The following is a 14,389-nucleotide window of genomic DNA, read 5'->3' on the forward strand; positions in this document are numbered from 1 at the left end:
CGTACTCGTGACATCACCAGCAGGGTGTGTGACTCTCAGTGGTAAGGCCGTGTCTGTTTTTGACCTCCCAGTCCAGCAGCAGCCTTGTTGTGTGTGTGGCTCGGGTCCGGTCCTCAGCAGACCTGACTGCTCATGTTTTCTGGGTTTCAACGCTGCTGCATTACTAACGCAATATAAAAAGGTGACCTGGTTCTAGTTCAGAACATGGGAACTCCCTGGGTTAGCATCACTAAACTGCTTCAGAACATAAACTTGTTCAGAGTTCTGTAGCACCCTGAACTTGACCCTTTCCAGAATTCCAGAACAGGAATGCTCTGTTCCTGGACTTTCCACTAAAGCCCTATATATGCACTATGCGATAAACACGTATAATATGCATGATAACGATATCGTTAATGATATTATCGTGCATGTCAGTGTTTGCTAACAATAACAATGTTCGCTTTAGTGGGGTATGGGTGAAAACCGGACCAGGACAATACCTCCGGACCGCTGGACTGGACATCAAACTCTGCTTTTTGTAGCTTGTAGCCTCCGGTCCGGGGGTGTCCGACTCCTGTCCAGGGGGACTGCCTGTCACACCAGTCACCAGGTAAAGGAGGAGGGGTAGAATAAAGCCTCCCTGTATGGTCCGGGCATGTAGCAAAAACCGGACGGTCCGGAGAGGCTGTAATCTCCCCTCCCCATGTCCCTGTGATAGCTATCACAGGGACCCCCCTGGACAGGACACCCCCCCGGACCGGACCCTGCAAGCTCCGGACTGCAGATTTTGATGTCCTGTCCGGGGTTTAGTCCCGGTCCGGTTTTTACATAGTCCCGCTTCAGTGTTACCTTACTTATCATTTAACCTGTTTGATGAAGGCAATCTTAAATCAAAAGGGAAATCAAGGGGCAAAGCATTTTGTTCGTTCTGGAATGTGTCATGTTTGGAAACATGTCATTTAGTGTACACCATGTTTTGAACTTTTTGCCTGATCAGTGTGTATGTAACGTCACTCTCATCCATTTCTTCTTTCTGACAGATCACAGATGACATGCCATTATATACACGCAGATGCACCGCACAGTATTGCAAAAGTAAAAATTTGGAGGAAGTAAGTACAGCGTAACCCTCATCCGGTTCAACCATGCCATGGTCCTTATATCCCAAACCACCAGTGTACTGAAGTAGCACCTCCGATTTGTACAACGCACTCCTTAGTGGTCTAAAAATCGTGATTTGATACTTTGCAGAGTCCATCACATGGAGAGCAATGATAGAATCCAAAAATAGTCAATTCTGCAATATTTCAATGCTAGTAAAGGGAGCCGGGGCGTGCCAGGTCACCTCCATACCTGTCTCCTTGCAAAAAAAAAGCCTGGGATGAAAAGCATTTAAAGAGTACCCTAAACATTGAATGAGCGACATGACATTACTCAATGGCAGGTATTCAATGCTCTGGGCGAGTGGTGACAGCGAGCAGGGCTTCCTGACATTCAATGCAGCCCCTCATCCGCCAATTTCCCCTCGCTCCGTATTTTGAGAAAGGGGGAATTGTCGGATGCGGCTCCAGAAGCAGCGAGACCCGCGGCTAAAAACTGCGAGTTTTCTGCAGCAGCCGTGGGTCTCGCTGTTTTGGGGAATTCTCGCCGTCCTGTGACGGCGAGGATTTCCCCAGAGCGTTGCATAGTGCGAGCGGCCGGCGCGGGGGTTAAACAGCGAGGATCGCTGGTTTTCAGCAATCCTCGCTGTTTAACCCCCTCGCCGGCCACTCGCACCGGCATTGAATGCCTGCCATTGTCTTTATATTAACAGTATCACCCCCCACATTATGCACCAGTTCCTGACATGGTTGATCAGATTCTCTCCTCTTCCATGTTGATAATGTAGTGGAAATGCAACTCTGGGCTCTTACATCATAGACTTGTGCCAATTACGAAGAGGCCCATTTATCAATAATCACAAATTTAATGTGATCTGGTAATATTAACACCCAGATTCACATTACAATATTCAGTTTTTACACCAGAATGTGTAACTGCACACCTGCCACATATACTATGTGTGCAATATGCAAGGGTGTGCTATGACGTCCCACTTGTCAGGATTCCAACAGTCATTACACCAACGTGGGAATCCTCACTGCCGGGACTCTGATGGGGAAAGCGCAAGGAAGCCCCTTGTGGGCTCGGTGGCTCACTGCGTTTGCCACATATACTATTCTCCCTCTATGGGGGGTTTTGGACAAGGCAGAAAAGCCCCTGTCAGTTGGGATCCCGACTGTTGGCTTTTAACAGTTGGGATTTTTATGTCTGTGTAATGACTGTTGGGAGGCCATCTGGCACCCATTTGAAAAGAGTGGTATCTGTGCATGCTTGATTCCGCTAACTATCCCTGTGTAATTGCCGGTATGGTTTTAGACAAACCCCTTTCCTCTAATTTTACGATGTGTAGCCTATGTGCTTTAATAGGTTTGCAGATGGCGTTCGCTACAGGGGGCCAAGCTTGGGAATGATTTGCTTTCTGGAGCTTGGGAACTATGACAGCATTGCATTCCCATAGCATCTTATGGGGTTTGCTGTCTGGAAGGGAGGTATCTGCTGTCATTTCTCTGTGAAACATAAGGGTGATACAAATTTTTTGCGGTTACCTCTTTCGAAAATGGGTGTTTTCAGGAAATAAGCCCTAAATATTTAATGACGAGTAGAGCTATAAAGGAGAGTTTGTTGCCCTAGGGCAGTGGTTCTCAAACTCGGTCCTAAGGACCCTACACGGTTCACATTTTCCAGGTCACCCAACAGGTGCACTCATTACTCACTGACACATTTTAAAAGATCCACAGGTGGAGCTAATTAATTCACTTGATTCTTTGTGGAGACCTGCACTGTGTGGGGTCCTGAGAACCAATTATGAGAACCTGTGCCCTATGTCAGCAGTTCCCAAATTTTTTTTCTCTCCCATACCCCTTGTTTAGGAGTACCCCCTCTTCTCAATTTGAATATCCACAGTATTTACGAGTGTAGTGGAAGTGAATGTTATGCGTGTCTTTATAGTAAGGAATAGCGGAGGAGTAGTATGTGGTCAGGAACCGGGTCCCTCTCTGTACCCTGTCTGGCTGTGTAATGTCTCCGGGGTTCCTAATGTTGTAGGATTATTGCAGCTGCTTTATCCACCCATGTCAGCACAGGGCAGATGTTCGCTGATGTCTGTGGGCAGCACTGGGAAGCTCCCAGTGGATTGCTGGTCGGTCAAAAGATGGTGCAGACATAACCATGTGACGCAGTGTGGTTTGTCTCCGTGGCAATGAGAGACTTCTTCCGTCATTGGGAGACTACTTCTTCTTCTGCCATTACCAAAATGATACCCCTTTCAGGCAGAAAAGTCCCAGCAAATACACAGCATTTCAAATGCCAGGTCATTTTTCAGAGAGCCGCCTGATCCCCCTTCACACAGAAGAACAAATTAACGTGTTGAAAATTTCTTCCCGGTAATTTGCTGAATAACACTGTTTTTTCTTCTGTGTGAAAGGGTCAACCCGGGTCATAAATCCCGTGTCCTCGACCCAGGTCTAATTCTAGGGTCGGAGACATGGGATTTATGACCCGGGAGTGCCCTTTCACACAGAAAAAGGACCCGTGTTATTCAGAAAATTACCGGGTAAAACTGCTTCACCCGGTAATTTCATTTTCTGTCTGAAAGAGGTGTAACTTTCAAGTATCCACAACCGGTCTGCAGGGTACCCGAGGTTGGGAACTGCTGCCCTAGGGAGTAAAAAGGGGGAAGGGGAGTGTGGGGCAGCACAGTCCTAATTCAGTTAATATAATTTGTTTTAAATGACATCTTGCTGTACACTGACTTTTTTTATTTTTACTTAATTCATTACAGGTATCCTGCGTTTGAAAGTCATTCCTTTTGATATAGAGGTTAAAGTTGTTATACTGAAAATGAATCGTGGAATTCCTTTTGGCCAGCTCTTCTTGGCAGTCCTACTTGGATTTACTGGTGGTGTATATATTTATAGGCCAGTTTTTGAACAGTACCTGTATGAACAGAGGAATTCACAAAGTGATGTTAAAACTACTGATGTTGTTGAGAAAGGTAAAGAATAAAGCAGTTTCCTAATTGTGTTTGGTATTTTCAAATTTAACAGTGAAATAAAAAATATTTTGGTTAATTTATTTTTCAAAACAATGGTACATCAGTCATGCATTGTCTTTATGAAGCGCACTCATCACAGCAGTGACACAAAAAATTCATGTTTTCCAAAATAATTATTTCATCACAAAAACAAAGATTAGAGATTAAAGTAATCCAAACAAAAAGCAAACAGAACGATAATGTGCCTCATCCAATGCCCATATTTTCAGAGTTAACTATAATCGTCTGAATGCGTGCATGATGGTTGCACTGGACACACTAAGGTACTATATTTAGCAATGTTGAGGGGAGGGGGTTTGCACTGCGCACCATAGCTACTTCTATTGGGACGTGCTACCTAGCTGAGATTTAGGAGCCCATTTATCATTGATCGCATTTACAATGCGTTCTGGGTGGAAAATTACCACCCAGGAGCGCATTGTAAAATGCAATTACTTCGTCGGGATGTGCAGGGACAGGGCTCCGAAAAGAGCCCGTCCCTCCGAAGCGCTGACCCGGAAGCCGGGGGGTCTGCGCATGCGTTGTTATGCACTGCCGCCGGGGCTACAATGGGCTATCGCCATATCAGAATGGCAATAAGCCAGGGGTGCGAAGCCGGGCTGTCCGATGTTGATACATCAGGCAGCTTTGCGTCCCTCATAGAAACCTATGGGGAATGCGGCTGATGGCGGTGAAGATGGGATTGCAGCAGGGATCGGAGATGCGATCCCCTGTGATACATTAGGGGGATACTTAATATTTGCGGCTAACCCCCCAAAACGTGTGTTCTGGGGGATTTAGCCGCAAATATTACTTGATAAATGCGGCCCTCAGTACTACAACAAAGAAGCAAGACAAGTCCGCCATAGAGCCATTACAGTTTTAATAAATGTAATAATTATGTATCCTATAAGAGGGTTTTGGTATCAAATTGGCCATTATTATGAGTCTACCCACCAATTGTCAATGTAACATCATTGGGTAGGTCCCTAACGTTATAGAGGTTCTCCTCTGGGGCGCAGGGCATCACACAAATAAAAGAATAACCGTGAAATATCCGAGTGTTAGGTAAGTGAAAGCAGTTGCCCAGTTGTAGAAGTGTTAAAAAAGTGAAAGTTCGAAGGTGTTCCATAAATAATAAATAAACATTGAACTATGTAATGGTGCCCTAAAGTGGTCCAGACAAAGCAATCTGGGGCACCCCATGCACCAAAAGTTCACCCCCTAATGCTATGGTTTTTCTTCGTATCTAACTAAGTGAGGCATAAACTGCCTGGACATCAATGATGCTAGAAGAAAGCCGTGATGTGGTTCGGGCCTGCAAACATGCTGTAAGTTCAATCACTGACTGTCCAGTGTCAAATGTTCAGAACTTCAAGCACTCGCTGGGGATATGCGAGTTGCTGCTGCAGCAGATTCCCTGATTGGTTGCTGGTCCACCTCCTATGAGGATAAAGGGGTGGGAAGACAGATTATAGTGGCAGAGTACTGGGAAGGAAAACACCTGCAGTTTCGGGAGGACCGTCCCTATGCTAATAATTTATTGGGAAGTGAATATATACTTCAGTGCACCCTGGAGTACTGTTCTGCTTGCCAAATGCATATGCCTAAAATAAAAAGTATATACAGTATCAGTGATTTTCATTTTTTTTAAATATATGTTTGTCCAATAGATGGCAGCAAAGTATTTCTTTAGATATTTTATTTACACTATTATTTCTCTTTAGAGACATTAACTTTGTCTTTAGTCTTACTCAATAGGTGAAGCTTAATTATAGTTGCCAATCATCAGTACATTTATTGGCAACCATTAAATGATTTAGAAAAATGAATGAATCAATTGACCATAATTTGGTAACTATTTATAGACTATTAGTTACCAGCCCTTCACAATGATGAAACAATATAATGTCTGTGACGGTGTCTGGACAAGGCCGAATGGGACGATTTTGAGCTAAAAGCTTAGTATTGCTGCCCAGTGTGTATGCACCTTTAGCCTTTTATTATATGGGATAGTGAAAATGCTATGTTTAAAGAAGGGCCTTATCTAGATTTGGTAGTAAATAAATGTAATTGTTTTGTAACCTGTTTAGCGACCAGCTCTGATTAGGTAACAAAATGTGATTCCCTCCACATGCAAGTAAGAGGACCAAGGTGGTAATTCAGACTTGCTCGCAAGGCTGCATCTATTCGGCAGGTAAACACTGAACGCATCCCCGCGACACAATACGAGGGGATGTGTACACATTAGCATGCGGCCGCACAGAGGAAAAAAATAATTTTGTGGTTGCTCATCATGGAATGATTTTTCCTCCCTTCGCATATAAGACTATAATGCCTAGTCTTTTATCCTGCACGGTGATGGCCGAAATGGGGGCGGCTGCTGATGTCATGTGATGTCATCCGCCCACCCCAAGCAGGTTCTTAGGTGTCCGTCCAGCGTTTCCATGGGTGTACCCACTGTTTCTGTGGGTACGCCCATAAAATGCTGGGCGGACCCCAGAGGCTGTCCACTGCCTGCCCATCATTTAGGAAACACCCCAGCGAGTGCAAAAATCGCCGAAGGCGTTCGCTCCAGGTGTGCGCATGGGCATGAGATACCATGCCCATGCACACTCCACCTGTACACTATGGGCCTTATTCTAGTTAGTCAAAATCTCATCTGGATCTCATGCAGATTGTATGGGTTTTATCCCAAGCGATCCAGATGCGTTCAAGATGCACGCTCCCATATCTCAACCAGAAAGTCTTGGCTGCCCTGTCTATATAGTGCAGATCTGCACTATATAGTCTAAATTGAATGCAGATAGTGTAAATTGTATGCAGATAGTCTAAATTGTAATCTCATCTGGATCTTATGCAGATTGTACAAGTGTGTACACAGCATTATTAGAGGCAAATTCCTTCTCAGATGGACAAAACCATGTGCACTGCAGGGGGGCAGATGTAACAGGTTCAGAGAGAATTACATTTGGGTGAGTTATTTTGTTTCTGTGCAGGGAAAATACTGACTGCTTTATTTTTGCACTGCAATATAGATCTCACTTTGAAGTAAAACCCCACCCAAATCTAATTCTCTCTGCACATGTTACATCAGCCCCCCCGCAGTGCACATGGTTTTGTCCATTTGAGAAGGAATTTGCCTCTATGCTGTGTACACACTTGTACAATCTGCATGAGATCCAGATGAGATTACAATTTAAGGTAATCATACACGTTACAATTATTGTATACAATATTGTATACAATATCGCATCTCATCGCATTTGGGTTTTGCGATGAGATAAGATGAGATCTAGTACAAAAAATATGTGCAGCACATTTTTTTTTTACTAGATCTCATCTCATCGCATAACCGAGATGCGATATTGTATACAATATTGTATACAATAATTGTAACGTGTATGGGCACCTTTAGACTATCTGCATACAATTTAGACTATCTGCATACAATTTAAGAAGCCCACACACGCACCGTTGCCGGCGGTGCGATGCTGTACAATGGGGTGCGCGCTCCCGCGGCATCTCATCGTACAGTACAAAAAGTATGTGCTGCACATACTTTTTGTACTAGCCTTTTCTAGCATAGCATCGCATCGCATGCACATCGTATGCACAAGGCATACGATGCGATGCTATGTGTGCTAGTTAAGCCCACAACGCACGCTGGGATCGGCACGTGTGTGGGCTCCATTAGACTATATAGTGCAGATCTGCACTATATAGTCTATGCAGCCAAGACTTTCTTGCTGAGATATGGGAGCACGCATCTTGAACGCATCTGGATCGCTTGGGATAAAACCCATACAATCTGCATGAGATCCAGATGAGATTTTGACTATATAGTCAAAATCTCATCTGGATCTCATGCAGATTGTACAAGTGTGTACACAGGATGAGAGTGAACTAGAATAAGGCCCAATGTGGCATACTCAATTAGCCTCAGTGCAAAGTCCATTGGTCGCAGTGTTCCTCTGCGACTGCAGCTTGAGAAAGTCTATCCCTTGTACAATCTGCATAAGATCCAAATGAGATTACAATTTAGACTATCTGCATACAATTTACACTATCTGCATTCAATTTAGACTATATAGTGCAGATCTGCACTATATAGACAGGGCAGCCAAGACTTTCTGGTTAAGATATGGGAGCGCGCATCTTGAACGCATCTGGTTCGCTTGGGATAAAACCCATACAATCTGCATGAGATCCAGATAAGATTTTGACTATATAGTCAAAATCTTATCTGGATCTTATGCAGATTGTATCAGTGTGTACACAGCATAATGCTGTGTACACACTGATACAATCTGCATAAGATCCAGATAAGATTTTGACTATATAGTCAAAATCTTATCTGGATCTCATGCAGATTGTATGGGTTTTATCCCAAGCGAACCAGATGAGTTCAAGATGCGCGCTTCCATATCTTAACCAGAAAGTCTTGGCTGCCCTGTTATGCAGATTGTACCAGTGTGTACACAGCATTACTCAGGCACAGAGTCGTAACTAGATATTCGTAGGCCCCATAGCAAAAGTTTGTAAGGGCCCCCTTTATAGCAACTGATGGTGATAAATGTATGAAAAACATATTAGTTTGACAGCAAAGATGGGCCCCCTTCAGCTCTGGGCCCCATAGCAGCTGCACCCCTTGAACCTATGGTAGTTACACCAGGGCCGGATTTGTGCCTAGGCCCGTGAGGCACCGGCCTCAGGGCGGCACCAATCAAGGGCGGCACAGCATGCTGACGTTCTTTTAAATAGCAGCATGGCAGAGCAGGTGGGCAGCGGCAAGTGACAAGTGGCGCCACCACCGACATGATTCATCATATGTCAGCGGCAGTGCCGCTCGTCACCCACCCCTGCCCACCTGCTCTGCCATGCAGAGTACATCACCGTCTATCTCTGACGGTCCCCCTGCTCGTCACCGACCGCTGCCCACCCGCTCTGTCATGCAGAGTACATCTCCGACAGTCCCCCTGCGCGTCCGGCTCCGCCGCTAAGTGAGCTGAGCTGAATTGCTCTGGCTCACTGCTGCAGGCGGGGAAAGCAGCTAGGCTGAGCAGCGCGAACCTCCCTGCAGTCAGTCAGTGTGAGAGAGACTGACTGAGACTGCACATAAAGTTAATTCACCCTCCCTCCATCCGGGTCCTCCATACAGTTAGCAGTCCAGACTGATAGATAGACTTATACCTTAATAATGATTATATTAAAATAGGTGGGGGGGGGGGGGGGGGCAAAAATGTTGTGCCTAGGGGCGGCCTGACCCCTAAATTTGCCCCTGAGTTACACCCCTGCTCAGGCAGGTTGTTACAACCAGCTTGTGAGGCCAATGAAGCTGCACCTTGCAATCCAGGGCTCTCCAGTGAACACCTTTGTCTGTCACTCAGGCAGAGACGGTTCTGGGCGGTGACCGCAGGATAGTTCCTGTGCATGTGCAGAACCCCACCATCGGGCACAATGCAGGATAGATCGCTTATGCAATCCAACCTGAATTAGCACCATTGTCTGAATGTTGACAATGTGTTTTTACAGTAAAGTGTATACTTAACACTTTGAGTGCCAACATCTCTGAGCGATGTTCAAAATATCCGCTAAAAATGTATTTTTTTTTTATCCTGATTGTTGTTGACACAGTCGACATAGACACTAAAACGTATCACCGTGTCCCCTCACATGGCTCGCTGAGCTCGCAGTGCTTCGTCACCACGCCCTAGTGCAGGGGGGGAACCTCAGGCCGTAAACGGTCCCCGTAGCCAGTGTGGCTGGCCCGTCCACCCGCCCAGTGGCTTGTCCAGGATTCGAGGAAGGGTGTGTTATCACAAGATGTCGGGAGATCTCGTGAGAAGTGTCTTAATCAGCGGCAGCCGGAGCATGGGACAGGTGAAGCTGGCAGCCGGTGCGCGGGGCATGTGCAGCAGAAAATGTGTAAGTGCCACTGCCTATTAAAGATTTTAACCTATGGCCCTTGGACCAAAAAAGGTTCCCCACCCCTGCCCTAGTGGATGGTAGGACATCAATTACCGCCTGTCGGCACATGCTGGCTCACCTCATGTTGACCTTTTCACTGTCGACCTTATGACCCTGTCAACCTAACCCATGGCGACCTTCCTGCATGTCGACCATCAGTGATGTCAACCTAGTGCCCTTTTCCCGTTTAGAGCATCCGACTGCTAATCAATGGCGGTGCAAATGTAATTTTTCTATTCCTTTAATATCAACACTAATAAAATTATCCCCTTTCTTAACAGCATGAAGGCCGCTTTATTTGCGTATAGCAAGTATTAAGTAATGTACAATTCCGACTGTAAAACAGGTTTATTCTGTGTGCATAACGGGAGTGTTTTCGTATTTTCTATCCACTCAAATGCAGCCGGTGTTCATCCTCATTATCAGCCTCAGTGCCCGCTGTCGCTGTTACATTTCCTCCTGCACGTCCATTACACCAGCTGCCAGCACCGTGACCATACACATGAATCAATGTGCTGCCTGATATACCGATAGACCTAGGGGCATTATAGGAGGGGCGCCCTATGCGTATGAGCCAGGGTTTTAGACCCCGCCCCCGTGAGGGCGTGTCTTACCCCGGCCCGGGAAGTGATGTCCTGCTGCAGTTGTACCGCTGCACACTAGTGGCAGCCAAATATAGGCACATAAGTTGCTGCAGGCGCCGGGATGTGGATGCTGGTGACGGAGGCTACGGGCGCTACAGGTGAGAGCCGCGTCTTGTCATCTAGCTATGTAGAAAAAGGAGCGCAGCGATATCATGTGGTCAGTGATGGGAAAAGGGACCTGTAGCTCACATTTGTACACCTGAGTGACCACCTCCCTCGCTGGGGCTGTGATGCTGCCTAATACTGTAAGTGTCCATGGCCAACGACGTACTGCATAGATAGGCTAGTAATGCACATATTGTGCTGTTGTATGAGAAATAACTACTTTTTTTTTGTTTGTTTTTTGTTTCTTTTGTATCCTCTTGAAATATTAATTTAATTGTATTTGTGTTACCAGGGGTAAATGCCCTTTGTTGGTTCACAGTAAGTGTATGCGGATACAAAGCAATGGCTTATTCTGTTATATACCATAGTAAATGTTTAATGTTTGCTCGTATAACCGGTATTAATGGATTTTAGAAGTGACAATTTTTTTTCTTTAACTTCTTTTTTTTTTTTGGGGAGATTTTCCTCATAATCTGTTTTTATTGCAAGATTGCATGTTCAGCCCATACAAGGAATCAGAAAGTAATAACTAAGCCACAGATTTTTTTGAATTAAAAAAAACTAAAATATTTTTTTTCCCAATCTATATTTCAGGATTTTATAGGTTTTAAAAACTTAAGGAATGTTTGCATTGTATAAAAATAAAACCAAACCACGGAACATATTATGTTTTGAAAAAACGTTGCCTTTATTTCAGATGTGTGGTGGCATCACTTATACCCAATTTGTACTGGCCTTTTTTCCCAGGTTGGCCCTGGGAGCAACCCGGGTGTAGTGCTGGTGTGAAATGGTCCCTGGCCATAATCTACCAGGGTTGCTCCTGGGATCTTTGCGGGGTATGGTGCGGTGTGAATGGGTAACCCGGGTCCCCTTCAAAGTATGGAGGAGGCAGTACTGTCAGGTCCAAGTGCTGCCTCCTCCCCCGCGCCTTGAAGACATGCCATCGCTCCGACCTGGCAATAAGCCGGGTTGGCATAGGAGCTTGCAGACTGCAACTGCTGGTTTGCTCCTGGAATGGACCCATGTCCTAATCCTGGGTGCGACCCCTGCATTTGTGGTATGAAAGATTACCCTCTCCACACCCATTGTGGCAGTCTCTAAAAAGGGGGGGGGATGTGTTCTGCCTTAGGAGACTTCTCTGCGATGCCAGCTCCCACACTGTGACAAAATGTGATCGGTAATGTTAGTGTAGCACCTTGCTTCTGTCATTGAGCAAGTTGTTGACACCTGGGTGTAAACCATGCCCTCTCTGTGATGCCACTGCAGATGTGTCCTACTACTGCCTTGCAGCGTTTTCTCCAGTTATGTGCACTTGTGGGAACACTAAGCTGCAAGAGACTGAGATCCATTTGCACCCGCAAATTTCCCATAGAAGCAAATGGATTGCGGATATGTGCGGACACTAACCTGCATATTTCATGAGCTGGCAGTCCATTTTCAGTGGATATTATAATTAGGGGCTTTGCATTTTACTATTGTCTTATCTGAGTACTGTAATGTTGAATAGCCTGAGCTAGAGGACACTGTACATTGACACAGTATGGCATTACGGAGTAAAACCACCTGGGCTTCTGTTTGCATTTCTTTTCAAGCACCGCTATGGTGCATGCGGCGTATAATGCATGTGAAGACTCCAGGGTCATGCATCTGGAAGTCCCCATACCACTAATGACAGTTCTGATGGGAAGAGCTGTCCTTTGCTGAAATATTAATGCATACAGCATTAATAAACACTTACAGTATATGCATGTCATGAGTGGCACGAAGCTGTATACGCTCATTGGGTTGACCACTAAAGGTCGACATGGCTTAGGTTGACACATGAAATGGGTTGGAAGGTCGACATAAGCATGAGATCGACAATAGCAGGGTTGACAGTCAGAAGGTCGACATGATTTTTTAAAACGTTTTTTAGCCCACATGTGCCGACAGGCGGTATTTCATGCCCTACCATCCATTAGGGCGTGTAGGGAGAATAGACTAGTGAGGGCAGCGTGCCATGCGAGGGGACGTGGTACACTGACACTGTCCATGTCGACGTTTGGGGGAAAAAAAGTGAAAAATGAATGTTGACCTTTTGACTGTCAACCTTGCCAGTGTTGACATCATGCTTGTGTCGACCTTAGCTATGTCAACCTATGCAATGTTGGCCTTTAGTGGTCAACCTAATGACCCATAACCCTGGAAGCATTGCATTTAAATGTGATGCATCCTGTCCTCAACTGGTGGCACTATAGTATAGCTTATACAGTGGGCACTGTAATATAAATGGAGGGCACTACAATGTGGCATAATATGAACTGGGGTTACTCCAATGTGGAATAATATATACCACTAGTAAGAAGCCTGTCAAAATTCTGTCTTAGTTCCCATATGGTCCTTCCTCCAATCTCTCTATTCACAGCTCCCTCTCTACATATAGAGCAAGTTTGAAACAGATCATTTTGCTTTCTGTTAAGGAGTAATTGGGTCCATTAAGTGGCCTCTATTGGTCACTGGCGGTACATCATTTCAGAGGCCTTGTATTTAGCCATAGGTAGATAGCTATACAGTATATTATGGGCACTGTGTGGTGAATTGGGGGTATAATTTGTACTGGCAGGACTACAGTTTTGCATATTGGGAACTAAGGGATATAAAATAAATAACTGCAATGGAGAGAGGTCTCATTAGAAGCATTATGGTGGGCGCCCCTTTAAAATGTTGCTATGGAGTTGAAAAAGTTCTGACTACGCCTTGCATGAAGGGGAAGTGTAGTATACATTGGATTAATGCCAGCAGGTGAAGCATTTTCCACATAAGGAATTCTCAGTATAAGAGGCACTTTATAGCCAGCAAGAGCAAACCATGTGTGACACACATATAAGGTGTGCCCAAAAGAAAAGCAGACTTTTGCTGGAGCAGCATTGTATCTAATCGCAGTGGGTTAATGTGTTTGCCAGGGTTGTTTTTCCCGATTGCACATGTGTAGTAAACTGCTTCGCCACAGTTTCTTCATTCCTGGAAAGTTGCTTTGCACAGTCTGATGCATGATGGGTCCCTTCAGATCAGCACAAAGAGTTGTTATCCAATGGTACTTGTGACTTATCTGGGCACCCGATGTTGAAATTGTATGCCAGTACCCTAAGCATGCGATTTGACGCGATTTCCCTTGAAGAGAAAATCGCGTTGCATTGTATGCTATTGTATTGCATGCGATGCGATTTTAATATGTACAGGCACCCAGATGCCTGTTTCATATGTGAAATGGCCCCCAGACCCCATTTTTAATTGTATACCCACCCTGATGGCTAAATGACCCCCATTGTTAAAGCCACCCCACTATCAACGCCAACCCGAAGCGTGGCGAGCGGCGGCGGTACGCGTCCTCCGACCTTTTCATACCCCCACTATCCACGTCGGCGTGGAGTTGATTTTATATAGTGTGGTGAGCGCAGCGAGCCACCGAGCCCGAAGCGTGGCGAGCGCACGTGGATACCTTCACAGCTATACGCGTCCCCTCGCGGGCTTCACAGGTATCCGCGTCCCCTCGTGGGGCTCGCCACGCTTCAGG

The 14,389-nt window shown here is 45.5% G+C and overlaps 1 protein-coding gene and 1 long non-coding RNA gene across 5 annotated transcripts in view; both read left to right on the top strand.

The window, feature by feature from the left end:
* The first annotated feature begins 53 nt into the window (after positions 1-53).
* On the top strand, positions 54-3,930 carry LOC146075038 (uncharacterized). Its single transcript, XR_014473493.1, has 3 exons — positions 54-181; positions 1,023-1,094; positions 3,866-3,930. It is a non-coding gene; the product is annotated as an uncharacterized LOC146075038 (long non-coding RNA).
* A 6,730-nt stretch (positions 3,931-10,660) lies between these two features.
* RAB27A (RAB27A, member RAS oncogene family) overlaps positions 10,661-14,389 on the top strand; it is a 117,435-nt gene continuing 113,706 nt past the window's right edge. Inside the window, exon 1 of one of the 4 annotated variants that reach the window (XM_083183879.1) lies at positions 10,661-10,829. The gene's annotated coding sequence lies outside the window, so the exon portion shown is untranslated. Of the gene's footprint in view, positions 10,830-10,855; positions 10,977-14,389 lie in introns of those variants that run through there. The other 3 variants (XM_083183878.1, XM_083183876.1, XM_083183877.1) reach the window with 3 other exon arrangements.

This window comes from Crinia signifera, chromosome 4, assembly GCF_055691185.1.
Source record: "Crinia signifera chromosome 4, ASM5569118v1, whole genome shotgun sequence".
Taxonomy (NCBI): domain Eukaryota; kingdom Metazoa; phylum Chordata; class Amphibia; order Anura; family Myobatrachidae; genus Crinia; species Crinia signifera.